The 15,183-nt window shown below is 40.1% G+C and overlaps 2 protein-coding genes across 2 annotated transcripts in view; both read left to right on the forward strand.

The window, feature by feature from the left end:
• VPS13C (vacuolar protein sorting 13 homolog C) overlaps positions 1 to 15,183 on the forward strand; it is a 178,252-nt gene that overhangs the window by 106,726 nt on the left and 56,343 nt on the right. The gene's annotated exons all lie outside the window — the stretch shown is intronic.
• The window catches only part of RORA (RAR related orphan receptor A), a 472,196-nt gene continuing 464,758 nt past the window's right edge, over positions 7,746 to 15,183 (forward strand). Inside the window, exon 1 of the mRNA XM_064389399.1 lies at positions 7,746 to 7,879. The gene's annotated coding sequence lies outside the window, so the exon portion shown is untranslated. The remainder of the gene's footprint in view (positions 7,880 to 15,183) is intronic.

Consider the following 15,183-nt stretch of genomic DNA (forward strand, 5'->3'; position numbering starts at 1 on the left):
GAGCAGCTCAATTTAGGTGAGTTATATGAAAGGTTTTTTCTGATTACTTTGCTAGTGTGTGGGATATGTGCATGTGGCTGAAAACAACAGGGGATTTCATATACATCTCATTTAGCTGGTGCTAGGTGGATTCTTGTGCAAGGAAAGCCTTTCCTGGCTGATGCTTAGTCCTGCAATAATTGTTCTGCTCAAAAGTCACTTTTAAGTGTTCTTAATGTTGCATTACTGACTTTATTAATACCTATTAGAGCCAAAATTGTAAAGCTTTTCTTCTCAGTGCACAGATTTACAAAAAGGTTTCTTTTTCCTTTTTCTCAACAGGTTAGTTATGATTCTGCCCTTTGTGGTCTACAAGTATCAACTTTGATCAATAGGAAATTGTGTTTCTATAGGTTTGTGTGTCTGGGGTCTGCCCAGTTTCACTGACCTGAAACCTGTAGCAATTCAGCAGTGATCTGTAAAATGGATCAGTTATCCTGAATGTCCATTGTGTCTGGAGTTTTGCATTAACTGGCTCATATTCACTAGCTTTGTGTTCAGCCTGTGCTGGTGTATTAAAACCAGTACCAGGCTTAGGGTCAGACAAGCATACAGGACCTGGAAACCACAGCATGAAAAGCTTGCACTTCAACCTTTGCTCTCTCAGGGGCTGACTCAAGCTCAGTTATATCCTCCCGATTCCTCAAAATTCATCCTAGTTACCAGTTCAGAACTGGCAACATTATCTAGGAACATAAATGCTTGAGAGGGAAAACCTTGATAAAAGAAAATTCACAATACATTTCATAAATAAAAGTATATAGCAGCATAAGTTTTCCAAACTTATATCCATTCTATTCCATAGAATACAGTGTTTGAGAAATTTCAACAACTCTTGGATGGAGTTAGATTCATCCAGGAAAATAAAATTTGTGGCAGTTGAAACCAGGTGGGAAATTATAGGCAGGCAGAAAAGGAAGGCAGTTTGTGTTCTCAGATTGTACTGGCACATTCTCTCTCCTGCCCATATCTCAGGAAGGCTGATGGGTTAAAGGACAAGAGTTCATGAAAAGTATCTGGATCCAAATTCTGGAGAGACCTGGTTTGCTCCAGGGGTTTGTGATGCCACACAACCTAAAGCTCAACATGGCCTGCCAGGTTTACTTTACCTCTCCTGCACAACAGAAGGGGACATTTCTTTTTCTTCTCTGCTGGTGTGTTCATTCCAATAGTGCACCATCATATGATTTGAATATTTTTCATTTCTTCAGTTATTTCTTTTTCAAAGTGAGAAGATGAAATTCATAACAAACTATACAGGAGTTGTGTGGAGATTTGTGAGCTGGTAGATACAACAGCAACTTAGAGCTGTCAGCCAGCCATAAAAACTGACATGTGATACTTAGTACTTTAAGAGCAATTTACATCTTCTAAGGACCATACTATATAAACACTAATTAATCTCTAATTAACTTATCTATATGTATTAGCCAATTAATCTCTAATTAGTTTATTTGCAGATTCCTTCACATTGGGAACTAATTTAGGTGAGGCGTAAAGCTCCTGGGACTAGTTCTGATCTCTCAAAGAGGTGTAAGTCGGGAGGATGTATAAATCCATTCTAATGCAGTCACAGGGATAGAGCAGTGAAGAACTGCTCCAAGGAATGTATAAATAAGGCTCTTTGTGAGTTCAGAGAGAGATGCTGTGCAGTGGTGAGAAGCAACATCAAAATGCTCAGCATTAATTAGCCAATGTTGATGGGGTTTGATTACAGAGTTTGGTTATTTTTAAAATTTATTTCTTCACGGGGTGACAGATTACTAGAGGATTAAAAGGAGTATACAAAAGTGACTACCAAGCCTGAGCTGGCAAAATTAGTGCTGATGCACCTGTTATGTGTAGAACTCCGTGACGGGAGGAGAGTGGGGAAGGAAAAACCATCCTGGCTGAAAATTCCCTTCAGAGTGACACTTCCAATGCCCCTTGGCCTAATGATCCCAGGTGTTAAGCTCAGCTGTATTTTAGCATTCTAGAAACAAAACCATGTCTGGTTTTCAGGGCTGGCAAAGGCACTGTGTGTTTTGCAGTTATCCTGTCTCCAGACTGCTGTGTGGATAAATGTGAGGGATAAATGGGAGCAGCTCATTTCTCCAGCACTTGAAGGGGTGTAACTGATTTGCCTGGGTCCATGGTGTGCATTTGCAGTTTTTTTTGCTGTGTACAGGGTAGTGCAACTATTCACAGCTCACCACAGTGGGGACACTGCAAGCACAGCCTGGCTTTGCCCTGGATGTGTCCCCTGTGGAGCAGGCAGAGCCAGTGTGCAAACAGAAGGGAGGAAAGGTGCTGCAGCTCCAGCTCCTCAGGGTTCCCAGAAATATACTGATTTGTGTCTTTGGGTCACAAAATATAAGTACAAAGTCTGAGCTTGGGCAAAACTGCTATGTGCCATTTTATTTGCTGCACCGTTAGGAGAGAAAAAATCTGTTAGTTGTTAGAGAGTTCAAAAGGTTCTGAGTTTAAAAGCTCCTGTTGAATTAGTTAAGTCAGCTGAAGCACCTGGACTACCCCTTACCAAGGCTGCAGGAAGAAGCCTGCCAAATGCTGACACTGGTCATGAAGCTGCTATTTTATTTAGATGTCCTTGCAGCACTGAGCTATCTGACATCATGTTCATAGCCTGCATGCTAGAGAAATAGAAGAAATCCTATACATTTTTGGAGGTAGTGTTCAGATTCAGTTGTAATAATTCACCGTGTTGCTTCAGGGCTTCCATATTGCTTTGGGCATAAAGCTGTATTATAAATTACAGCACACAAAGCTGAGTTTGACCTACCAGTTGATGCATAATAAACTGACTTAATTCTGAATATTAACTACATATTGTGGCCTAGAGGTTTTTTTGTCTCTAAGTGTAGTACTGAATTATACAAGAATCTTTGTCTCATGGGTGAAACCTAAATATAAATACATTCCTAGTATTAATACCACACATAAAGGTGCCAATGGCAGAATATTTTCATCCTAAATATTTCTTATGGCAGCAGAAAATAATTTCTGAATACTGCCAGGTACAGGACGTAATTATTGAGACTTTTCAATAAGCAAGCATCAGGAAAATCTGAAGGATGTTTTTAGTTGTCAGTGGGCACAGAGGAATACTCTGGCTGCAGTGGCATATTGCTCCTTGGGGTGTCCAGACCTGCCTTTCCAACATGTATTTTAATGGATCCTGGCTCAGGTCTAGAATTTTGCCTTAGGCTGAAGCTTATGATAAACAATTTTGGCCCTGGTGAAGATGTCTAAAATAAAAAAAGATATAAAAAAAATCATCTGAGAACTTAAATTCCAGTCACAGAATTTTTGCAATGGATCAATAATACATGATACAGTAATCTGTAATATACTTGCCCACCAATACAGCTAGAGATAGGCCTTAAGAGATTGAATGGAAATGTACTCATTCTGTGTGAAAACATTGCTGCAGAAAGATACAGAATAGTTCTGATTACTTCATAAGTATTTAACAAACACAAATGATTGTGGGAAATATTTTTTTATTTAAAAAAAATCCTCACATTATACTAGAGATAAATGTGTGTAGATAATAAATAGGATTTTCTGTAAAGTTCTTAGGCATTGGGAGGATTTTTCCAAAAAAAGTACAACAACAATATGAGGTGCAGGTATTTTATATTCTTTATGAACTTTATCTCATACATAGCCAGTTATTACTATTTTTTTTACTTTCAACTATTCATCAATATAATCAGACTTTTAAGAACTGTGGCTACAACAGTATAATTTCAGGTTTGGGTTTTGTTTTTATCATTTCTGGGGTGGTGTTCGTTGCTGTGCCTCTCTGCCAGCAGGAGGCACGAGCTGAGCTCTGAAGTGCATGGAGTGTCAGGGCTTATCTCATTTTACAGGGTGCTCCCTAGGGAAGCTGTGACCTCTGCACATGCCCAGATCTACCAGGTGCTGGATCCTCCCTGGGGATCTCCAAATCTGCCAGCTATTCTAAAAAAACCCCACACTGGGACAGTATAAAAGTCTCCAAAATGCTGGATGCAAGATAAAAGATTTTGAGTGGATGTTCTTCATTATGGCAGCTCAAAAGAAGCCAATTTTTACCTCTGCTACTCTCCTGCCTTGGAGGAAATAGAGAAGAAGAATAATGAGGAGTTGGTCTGTGTGGCATCTTCCTCTGTCCTATCTTCCTTGCTGATGAAGGAGGACCCAAAATACCAGATTCCCCTCTAGCAAGGCCCAAATCTATGGGATGAGTCTGGGGAGGCAATAACAGCTGCAGCAGTTTGATCTGAGGCAACATGGCCATCATCTCTCTTCAGGTACCTTAGTGGTCACTAATACCATCCAGCTTTTTGGTTTTCCTTCCTTTAAACATTTCAGGTGGAACACAGGTGATGCAAATTCCTGTTGAATGCTCAAAAGCATTTGAAAATTTGTGATTCTAGAGTACATCAAATAGCAAATAATCAGAAGATTGGTTTTATGAAAAAAAAAAAGCTAATTTCAAAATATTCTGAAAAATAGTCTTGAATTAGCTTTTAGCTACTTAGATTTCACACACATACAGTGTTTCTGTCTGTGCAATTTCTTACAGTATTTTATCCTGGAATTAAACCCAGTGATATCTCATTTTCAGTTGAGTCTTGGTGAGAAGCATACAACAAACAGCAGTACCTCCAAACCTTTCCAGATACACACTTTATCCATCATAAATATTTAAAATTCAATCATCAATCAAAACAACTGCACACTTCCTTCGAGTGATCAGCCACTTAGCTGAAGAACTCTGTTTTTTTAAATAAAACAAAATCAACAACTCAACAGGTGGTTTTTACAGACTTCCCTGCAATCAAGCCCTTCTGTCTGTTTTGCAGAAGGGAGAATCACAGGATAGCTCCATCCTCTAACAATCCTCCAGGCAGCAGCCAAGTTAGCTTGACATCTGGGACTTCTTTCTAGGGGTTGTTTCCAGTTGCAGCTATGTTCTGGAGGCAGGATCTGGGTTTTCAGCTAGGTACTTGACTGTAAGAAATTATATGAATGATTGTATGGTTTTTCTTGTCAAGGAATACAAATATTCTCACACACAGGAAAAATATTTTGCTATGTATATGTAACCATGAGAGCAGAAAGATGAAAAACTGATATAGACAAAGTTAAAAAAAAAAAAAGAAAACCAAACCAAACTTTCATTTTTAGACTGGAAATGGAAAATCTGCTTAAAAATACCTCAAATTCAAAGTCCCATTTGAGTACTTCAAACTCAGTGCAGTTACTTTGCAGAATGAAAGGTTCTTGGCTTTGCTTCTAATTCTAGCTCACAGTCACTGTTACTTTAAACCTGAAGCTTATGCCTGGCAAATTTGGAGTGAAGCTCATCAGTGGCAGCAGGATAAATTTGTAGTGATGAGTTTTTGTCTTGGCTCCCTCCTGCCTGGCAGGGTAGAGTGTTGGTTTGTTCTTTTATTTATTACATGTTGGCAATTGCATTTATAAGAAAATAACAGCTGATATTTATGTGGTATCTGAATATATGTAGCTTGTTACAGTCAGATTTCATCTGTTTGTGCATTTATTTAAAATTGTGTGTGTGAAGCATCTGATGGTGTGGCTGCATCTCCTCTTGAGTGCATTCCAGGAGAGTTGGGATTTCTTCATAGCCTGGATGGTGAAGAGACAGAGAGACTCTCCCAGAGTATACGAGACCTAATCTTTTAGCCATAAGTCCTTATTTTTGCACGGTTCCAATCCAAAGCTCACACTGAGTCCCAAGATTCTGTGGTTTCCAGGCATATGATGGAGTCAGTGAGGCACAAAGTGAGCTCACGTTCTCATCTTCTGCCTCTTCTCTTGCCAGAGAAGAATTCAGCAAGTTACTGACACTGAGCAAGTCTGCACAAATAAAGAGAACTTGATGTTTGCAGAGCAGTACAGGCTCTTTGCTTGCTGTTGTCTTTTCCCCATGCCTTGGGCACTGTGGTGCCCCTGGCAGCTCTGTGTCTGCCCCTGTCTGTGCCCCTCACAGGCACAGGGCTCTACAAGAGTTACTGGATGCCAGGTCCTGTGCAGGCATTTCTTTGGGAGATGGTCCTGTTTGGAGCCATTCATGAGTACTGGCACTTGCAGATGTTTATAAATCATGCCCTAAAAGCCCTAAAAACAACAGACATATGTGTGTGTGTACATAAATATATGGCATGAAAGACAGACCAGAAGTTAATCCAAGTGCAATTGATTAATTACTTCCCATAAGTAATAGTAGGCATTAGGTCTTCATTCTTTCATGAGGTTCTGAAGTTTTGGGAACTTCTCATTTGTGAATGATAAAGAACTAGGTCTGCATTTGTTAAATTAAGTTAATCTCTGTTTCCAGTTCCAGAGCACCCAGAACAATTTGCTGTGAGACATTCTGTGTACAGGTGGCCTTGAAGGCAGCCCTATTCTATCTGAATCCATTATATAATAGAATAATAGAGGCTGGGGAGAGGGGAGGCACAGATTGAACCCTCTCAGCACACAGTGGGACTTGGGGAAGTTTGCTCTAAACCCCAGGCATGTTCTCTGCCCACTGGATGGCACAGACCTGCCCCTAAGAACTGGGCATTGTAAAAAGAAATGTGTTGGCCTTTCCTGTAAGGGCTTTTCTGTCTGTGTTGGTGCAACTGTGAAGTGATATTTGGGTTAGATTTTATTTACCTGACAGGATGTGAGCCCCCTGGAGAGCTGCTGGAATGCTTTTGGACCAGGGTGGAGCCCACCAGTACTGGTGTAAAGTAACCTTAACTTCTCCATTCCACATGAGCAGTAACTGCCTAACTGGGGAAATGACTTCCACTGGTGCTCTTTAAATGGAGATGATGATGTAGAAAGTGGGAAAAAAAATTGGAAATAGAATTAAGGAGAGCCTGGCACTGGAAGAAAGGAAACTGAAGTTGACTCAGATATTTCTGGGACTAAAACATTGCTGAGGGGAGTAACTGAGGTCAAAGAAAGGTGGTCTGAAAGAGAAAAGATTCCTCCAGTTCCTTCCTGATCAACAAAATCCTGATCCTTCTTTACTTGCCCAAGGATCTGTATGACTCCTGTACATGCTTGACCTAAGAAGATTTGCAAAAATCTTTGCAGTGCCCTCCAATTTGGCAGAAGGGGCTGCTGGAATAGAAGCCAGGATAACTGTTAAAGCAGGATAACAAAACCGATGGCATTCCTTAAAAAAAACAACATTTTTTTCCTCATGAATGGAAGCAAAATCCTGTAGTAGTCAGTTGGTAAAATATTTGCTGCCTTCTGTTGCCTATAAAGTAAAATATTTATAACATTTATAATGTATTAGATGAAAATTGTGTGTCAAGTGGCGCTGCAGTTTCCACAACTGCTGACTCCAGTACTTGTCCAGTAGGTCTGATTTGCACTCTGGTGGGCTGGTGCATAAGAAAAAACCCAAATTCCTGGTGCAGGGTAGGATTTAATTTTAGGCTCCATGTTGCTTTGTTCTATACCTTCATACTTGATTCTTCATCATGTAAATGAAGAAGTAAAATGGTGGCCACTGGATGTAGGCACAGAGTTTGTGGTAATTGGGAATGGGCACAGCTGTGAGCAGCACTGGCAGCAGTGAGCCATGGAGGGCCCAGGGCACTGACCAATCACCAAGGGAGCACAGGGCACACAGGTGCAGTGCATCAACGTGAGGGGATAAAAGGTTGGGCTGAAGAACAAAGGAGATGTTTGGAGCCTCCTGAAATGAAACGTTGTTACTCCATTTGGGGTGAAGCTTTCTGGAATTGTGTGGGGATACTCCGTGCATCATGGCCCTGTCAGCTGTGGCGTGTGCTGGGACAACTGGATGGGCTGGAGGCCTCAGGTATGTGTCTAAATATCATCTACTACAATTCTAGATAGCACCATTTGCATATTTTTCTGAAAGACAACAGGCCCAAGAGCTTTAGATGTGCCAGAATGTGGATAACTGAGATTTTTATATAATTATGAAAAATTATGAACCATTTCTTCATTTAAAATTTCTTTAGCAGAGATTCAAAGGTAGCTAGTAAATTCTCCAGATATAACCCTCCCGGTAGTGATAATTTCCACCTATCTTCATCCTTGAAGATAATATTTGAAATCAGCATTTGGTTTTGAAGTATAATCTCTTACCAGGAACTGGAATTAACGTGTCTCTGAACCTCTTCTTGTTTGTCTTGTGGTGCTGTGACAGAAACACTCAGTGGTGAATATTGACTATTCTGCCAGCTGGAGGCTGACACTGAGCTTCATCAGGGTAGAAAATATGGGGGAAGAGGAGATGGTGAGAGGGCTCATAATGCCCAGCCCCCTGTTTGGTGTGGGTGACAGCTGAACGTGAGGCAGAGCTGGAACTACCAGAATTGTTGACTATTTCTCGGCATGCCATCAGCAGAGAGATTCCCATGTATTTTTAATGATGTCTCTCAGCTGTTTTGCATGCAGCTGCTGACAATGCTTTGGAAAAGGCCACAGGCACAAGGAGAGATGGAAGAGACTTGGCTGGTAACAGGATCAGGACCTAGAGCTGGGTTATGGATATGTGGATATATGGAAGTACTCAGGCATTCTCCTGTGAGGCACTCTGCTCTCTGTCAGGGCTGTCTTTGCTGTCCATAAAGCAGGCAAAGCTTCACTTTGGTTCACCTCTCTAGGTAAGCCTTGGGAGTGTTACAGCAAAATCAAAAATGCATATTAAGTTGAATTTGCTTTTTAAATACTGTGTGTAAGCAGCTCAGTGAATGAGTTTGCACTGTGATTAAACAGTGTTTGAAGAGGAAAAGATGCTGAAAACAGCAAATATCCTGTTGAATCTGATCTACTAATGGTAAAATAGTGCTGTCTTATCAATTCCTTAAGACATTAAATCTAGGTTAAAGATCTTTCACTCTAAAGACTGTGAAATCAGAACTCACCATATTTGTTTTGCAATATTATCTGTTTATTCAGAACAAGGTTCTTATATGGAATATTTGTGAATGTAAATGTTACCTTTAAAAGACACTTCATGATTTGGGTAATGGTAGTCTGCCTACACAGAGAAAAAAATTATCTCATGAATGATCTCCACAGAGATTTAAATGGTAAACTGGTATTTCTGAACTTTAAGAAAACAGATTAGGTAAGGAATTCATGGCTATGAAATATATTAGATGCATGACACATCTAATTAAAAAATAATAGTGACAAAATTTGTTCCATAACAATGGAACATTCCTTGTAGAAGGGAAAGAAATACCTTTTCCTTTTAGTTGCACAGCATGGTTCCAGACCTGTAAGCCAGACTGCTGAAATACAAATTTAGATACACAGACATTGACAGAGATGACAGATTCTCACATCTGGAAAACTGGATAACAACAATTCAGTTCATGTAGAAGGATAAAAATTATGCCTTCACTTCTGATGCATGGCATGAACTCTAGATGAGCGGATACAAATTTCAGCTTGTAGGAGTCAACTATTAAAAAAAAAAAAAGAAAAATACTAACTCAGAGAAAAGCACCTTTTGGTGAATTCTAAAAGAATTCTTATGACATGTTTAGATTTTTCCCATGCTGCTTGCAGTGTTGATCATCTGTGGTGGAGTAAGTGATAAAGTACCATCTGAGTGAATGCTAATGTTTTTGAGCTGTCAAGCAGTAGATTATCCAGTTTGTTGTACACTGTGCACATGTGCACCTGCTAATTTGAAATGCTGATCCACCAGAGAGAATCTAGGCTGCCCGAGGAGTCAGCTCTGACCCATTTCTTTGATATATGACTTGGTCTGTTTTTGATATTAGCAAAGAGGTTTTCTAGCCACTTGTAGTTTGAGCGATAATAGCTTAAGGCCTGAACACTGTCTGTGACTTCCACTCTATTGTGAGGATCTGCATACCACACAAACCCAAAACCAGGGAATGGATAAACTTCAAAGGAAAAAGAAGTAAGGAGATAGGAGAAGCATCTTTTCTCCAATCCTCCGAGGTTAGAACAAAAAGCGATATACTCACAAAAAATGTCAGACTTCGTAGATTTAAAATAGAAAAATGTGACATTTTTCCCAGATTAAAACATGTTAATGGGGAAAAATTGCAGCCATAATAAATATTGTATGAAAAGCTGCCAAGTAACAAAGCCTTGACAAACTCAGGAGAACAAGGAACTTCAGTTGATGCTGCCACTTTATTTTTGCATTATATTCTGTCTACTCTTTTTGTGTATGCAGAACTCTTCAATGTCAACAGGAGTTTGGCATAAAGGGCAGATTAATTTAGATATCACATTGACACCTGTCTTCTAGAACAGTGTGTGGCCCCATGTTGCTGTTACCATAAGATATTACAGTCTTTGTGGTCTCATGTAGAACCCATATCCTGTGTGATCCCTACACACATCTTAATAATTTTCTTGATTTTTTTTTTTTGTGACTGACCAAAAAGACTAGGAAAATGCCCTGGAATTTACTGTCAATAACGATTCATCTTTTGAGAACTAGTTTAAAAGAATGTATGAATTTTAAAATAAAAAGGTGTTAACATACAGGAAATAAAACAATATGATTGAGAGTCATTAAAAGAGACCAGACTTCATAGAAAGATTTAAAAACCAAATCCTTTGAATTGTATCAGTTAAACTTCAACTGTGTCTCATAAAAGCAGTAGATCAGAACTAATGCTTTGGACATTGAAGAGTGGATGTGGGTAATTGACATCCTCTGTGTGGAATGTCTTATGGAGTTTCAAGCTGCTTCCCCTTCCCTGGACATGAGAATGCTGTCCCTGGTACAGTTCAGCTGGCTGAGCATTGGTCTGAAGAGGGAATTTCTGTTCTGTTTGTGATTTGGGCATGTACAGGTTGGTTAAATAACCTGGGGTATGTGCAGAAAGCAGCCTTGTTAAAGGTTCAAACACAGATGGTTGCAAGCATTCAGAGTGCCCCAGCTGCAGAACCTGGAGGGTCACTTACTGGTTTGTCCACCCTTGCTTGAATGCCTTTTGTCCCAGGTGATGACCTCTGCCAGGGTGTGACTCTGCATGTCAGAATGCTTTGTTCAGGTCTGAAAACTTAAAACTTACCCGAGATTTGTTTTCCCTGGCCATAGGAGGTGGCAGATTTCCCTCTTCCCTTGTACCTCTTCCATACTAGATACAGTGGTGATCCCTCCCACCTTCTCTGCTCAAGTGTCAGTGTGGATCACCCAGATTTTCAGCAGCATAAAACTGTGCTTTCACTTCTGATGCATGGCATGAACTCGAAATGAGCAGATACGAATTGCATCTGGAAGAGGCTACAGGTTCCTCATGTACTCTTTAGGCCATGCCTCTGCTCTTTCCATAGATTCTTGGCTGGAAAATTGCTTTTTATTTATTTGTGGAACACTTCTCTGTAACTCCAAGAGAGCTGTTGTAGAGGAGCTGCACAAGTTTGTGAGAGAAATCCTTGAAGGATGTTAAACACACAGAAACTGCTCTAGCTCAGGAAACTGCTGAGCTGCAAATCCCTGGGGGCTCAGCTGCACTCAGTGCTCCAAAGAAGCAGCATTTCTGCCTGTTGTGCATTTCTGCTCTGCCCTGGGGACCTGCTTTTGGTCTCCACTGAAAGCAGGGCTCTGACATGGGCCTTTGCACTGGGTGCAGCTGCCTTAGATCACTTATCTCTGCTGAAGGAATCCCTCTGGCATCTTTCCACCAGGGTCCAGCTGGTTCCAAAGCCAAACGTGAGGAAGGCAAACCAACTATTCAAAAGGGAATTTTCAGCAAGACACAAATGTAGCTGTCCAAATGTAAAAAATTACTTGTGAGCTGGACAGAGGCAGTTTTGTGATGATGGCAAGGAGCAGTGCTTTGAATCCAAATAAATATAAGGCTATCCTTTCTGTTGTGTGCCTTATTCTTTCAAATATACTGTGCTATTTTCACCTGAATACTGACTACATTTGTAGTATTCTGCAAGCTCTCAGATATAGGTGTGTTGTAGGAAGTTTTCTTTCTCTTCAGTTATTGGCCTTTTGCTTTTCTGCTGTTGTGCTCTAGCCATAAAAGCAAATGAAAATTTTGTATTTCTGAAACAGTGAAGTACAAAATGCAGTAATCCACTGATTAGATAATAATAAAGATATTGAGGTTAAGTTTGAAGGAATAAAGAAATGGTGAACAAACAATGAGTATATTAGGGTAGTGCAGTAAAATACAGAAATTAAATTTCATATATATTAAAGGCCAGATAATTTTTTTTTTTTTTTTTCCTAATGTAGGATAGGGGAGCTGAAGGGAACAAACCAAGTCATATAAAGACTATTTATTCTTCCCAGAAGTGTGTTGATATCATTCCTCCCAAAATGTGTGTAAATACTGTATATATTTTACTAGAAATACTTGGTTTTGTCCTGGTACTTGGTAAGAGATGATGTCCACTGTTTTCTTCTGCACAGTGAACTTGGAATCCATATTTAAGTATTCACTGTCTTTCTGAATTATACATGTAATAGTCTGCTCAGTGAAATGTAAAGCCATCATAATAGTCTTAAAACCCAAATGATCCAGATTCACCCCAGAATGGCTGACTGAGCAATTGTAATAGCACTGCTTCTGTGTGTGAGGATTAGCTAAATTCTGCTCCTTTTATCCACAAAGCTGGATGAATGTGCAGTGTTGCTGTCCACCGCCTTACTAGAAAGAGATCTGTCTTGCTCTCTGATTCTTATTTCTCTGGTGTACTGACTCATACCCTTCTTAAAATACCTTGTCAAGAACCCAATGCAGTCCCCAGAGCTGAGTTTCAAAGTCTGTCTGTAAACACAGCCACGTTTACAAGATGGAGAGCCAAATTTCTTTCAGTGTGTGACAGCTCATTTGCATTATCTAAATAGTGAGTAATTCCTGTAAGCAGGGATTCCATTTTCATATAGGAAATGTGCAAGTTTCACATTCCTGTGCTTAGTGATCTTTGTTTTTCTTCTGTTGGTGAGTAATGTAAAGTGGTGAAGGACAGACCAGAACAAGAAGAATTTACAGAAGAGTTGAAATTGTAAGTACAGAGAACTCTCTCTTTTGTACCTCGTTGGGCACAGTTCAGGTTGTTGCCCAACACAGAAACATTAAGAAGCTATCTATTAATGCTACAAAGGTAAAATGGAGGAGGAGGAGAGCAGAGAGAGAGAAATTATGCAGCACAGGCAGGGGAGCAAAGCCTTTTGATACTGTACTTTCAGACTCAAAACTTAGATTAATGAGGACAGAGCTTCTTAGATTGCTTTGGAGTACTGCACACAAACTTCATCTGAAAGGAAAAGGACACTTTCAATGTAACCTTCACTCCATAATTCTGAGCAAGCTGCTTGCTAGTAATGTAGAAAACTTCAAATGTCTCTAAATATTAGAGCATCAAGCCAAACAAAGAAAGAGTAACTTATTAAGGTGTTAGCACAATGTGAGTGACCTTCTTGATGTGACATTTTTTTGGCATAAGAAACACCTCCAGCAGATGTTTAGTAGTTAAAGCTATTTGAGAGGATTTTTCAGCAGAAGTGTGAGCCAGATCATTTAAACAACATAGAGCATGCTCTCTACCCACACAGGTAGCAGCAAATTTTTATGATAAGGATGTATAAGAAAAAGGAGGTGGTGCTTTCTGTCAGAAGTGGAGATGCAGAGCCTTTCTCTCCTGTCTCCCTTGCTGCCTGTGTGCTCTAAGGCAAACATACCTCATTTCTCCTACCTTTAAAGTTGCAGGGTTCTTTGGGTTGTTTTGTTGTTTTTATTTCACATCATGATAGTTTAAAAATTTATCCATTGTGCCTGAAATGTTTTGAGCATCCCACTGAAAAATAGGCCCAGTCTCATGTTAGAGGGCAAAAGCAGCCTGTCCTTGTCTAAGGGTATTTTTACCCAAAGTGTTATTTTGTGTGCTGTGGCAGGAGTAAGACACAGCATAACCTTTGTGTTGGCAGAAGGAAACTTGTGGCAGGCAGTTTAGAGCTGTGTAGGAAATGTATTTAGGCATGGTGATTTCAGATTTGAAGGCATCCCTTGGTGTGTCTGCAGAGGGGAATAATCCCCCCAGTGCTGTTCTTGGAGGGTGGGGAAAGACCTGAGCCTCAGTGCCTGTGTTGGGTCAATCACTCCCATCCCACTGGCATTCTTCAGGCTGCTAGAGACTAGGGAGATGGAAGAATGCCTTAGACCTGAAAATGCCCTGTGAACCTAGGAAACCCATTCTGAACAGCATGTCTTTGAACTCAATATATTCCTAGGAAAGCTCTCTGGATTTTGAGCAATCCATTGCATTTGGATTTCCTGATGAGGAAACTAGAACCGATCAGGAATTTTCTGAAAGTCTTGCTGTCTTGTATTTTGTGGGAAGGAAGAGAGTGGATACAGCTTGAATCCTTTAGATTGCTGTCCTGATCAGACCATACCCTTAATGAGCAGCTCCTGGAATCTGGTGCCTCTCAGGTTCTGCCAGTGCCCTGGGGGCTATGCTGTTCCTGACATATTTGCATAGGAAAGAATTTCAGTGTTGGAGTAACACAGTAGAGTTTTCCTCTCTGGCAGGAGAAAGAGCAGAACACAGTTCACAAAATTCCATCCACCTTAGCTATGGGGCTTCCTTGAACTGGGTTCCAAGTTCAGAGGCTTTGCTACCAGGGTAAGTACTGGTGCAGTCTCATTTCTGCTATAGCTGCCTGGGGCTTTCCAGAGCCATGGGACCATTTAACTCTTTGCAATATTTTTATAGGGAGATCTGCTTTGACATGTCTGATTTTCGTAGATTAATTTTATTTTGTAGGCTCTAAAGAAGGGGGAGAAGCACTTTCTTCCATGAATAAATATTTTCAAGAGAAAATTTCAAATGACATATCCCATTCTTTTTTTAAAATGGTGAGTGATGAAATGGCTTCAGAATAGGAGAGGAAAGCAGAGTCTTTTTCTCCATGTAAAAAAGTGAAATGAAAACAAGCTGCAGCACCTGAATAACTCTGCTAAAGAACAAATATTAGTTTCAGCTAAAAAGTTTTAAGTATTGTGGGCACTAGAGTATTATGTATATATAATATAAGGTTTGTTTGTCAATTTGGGTGTTATCTATTCCCAGAGAGGCAGACCTCTATTTCAGTAAGGTCACTTGGCAGTACAGAGCCAATATCAAGATCTCCTGCAA

The sequence above is a fragment of the Passer domesticus genome, chromosome 14 (genome assembly GCF_036417665.1).
Source record: "Passer domesticus isolate bPasDom1 chromosome 14, bPasDom1.hap1, whole genome shotgun sequence".
Lineage (NCBI taxonomy): Eukaryota > Metazoa > Chordata > Aves > Passeriformes > Passeridae > Passer > Passer domesticus.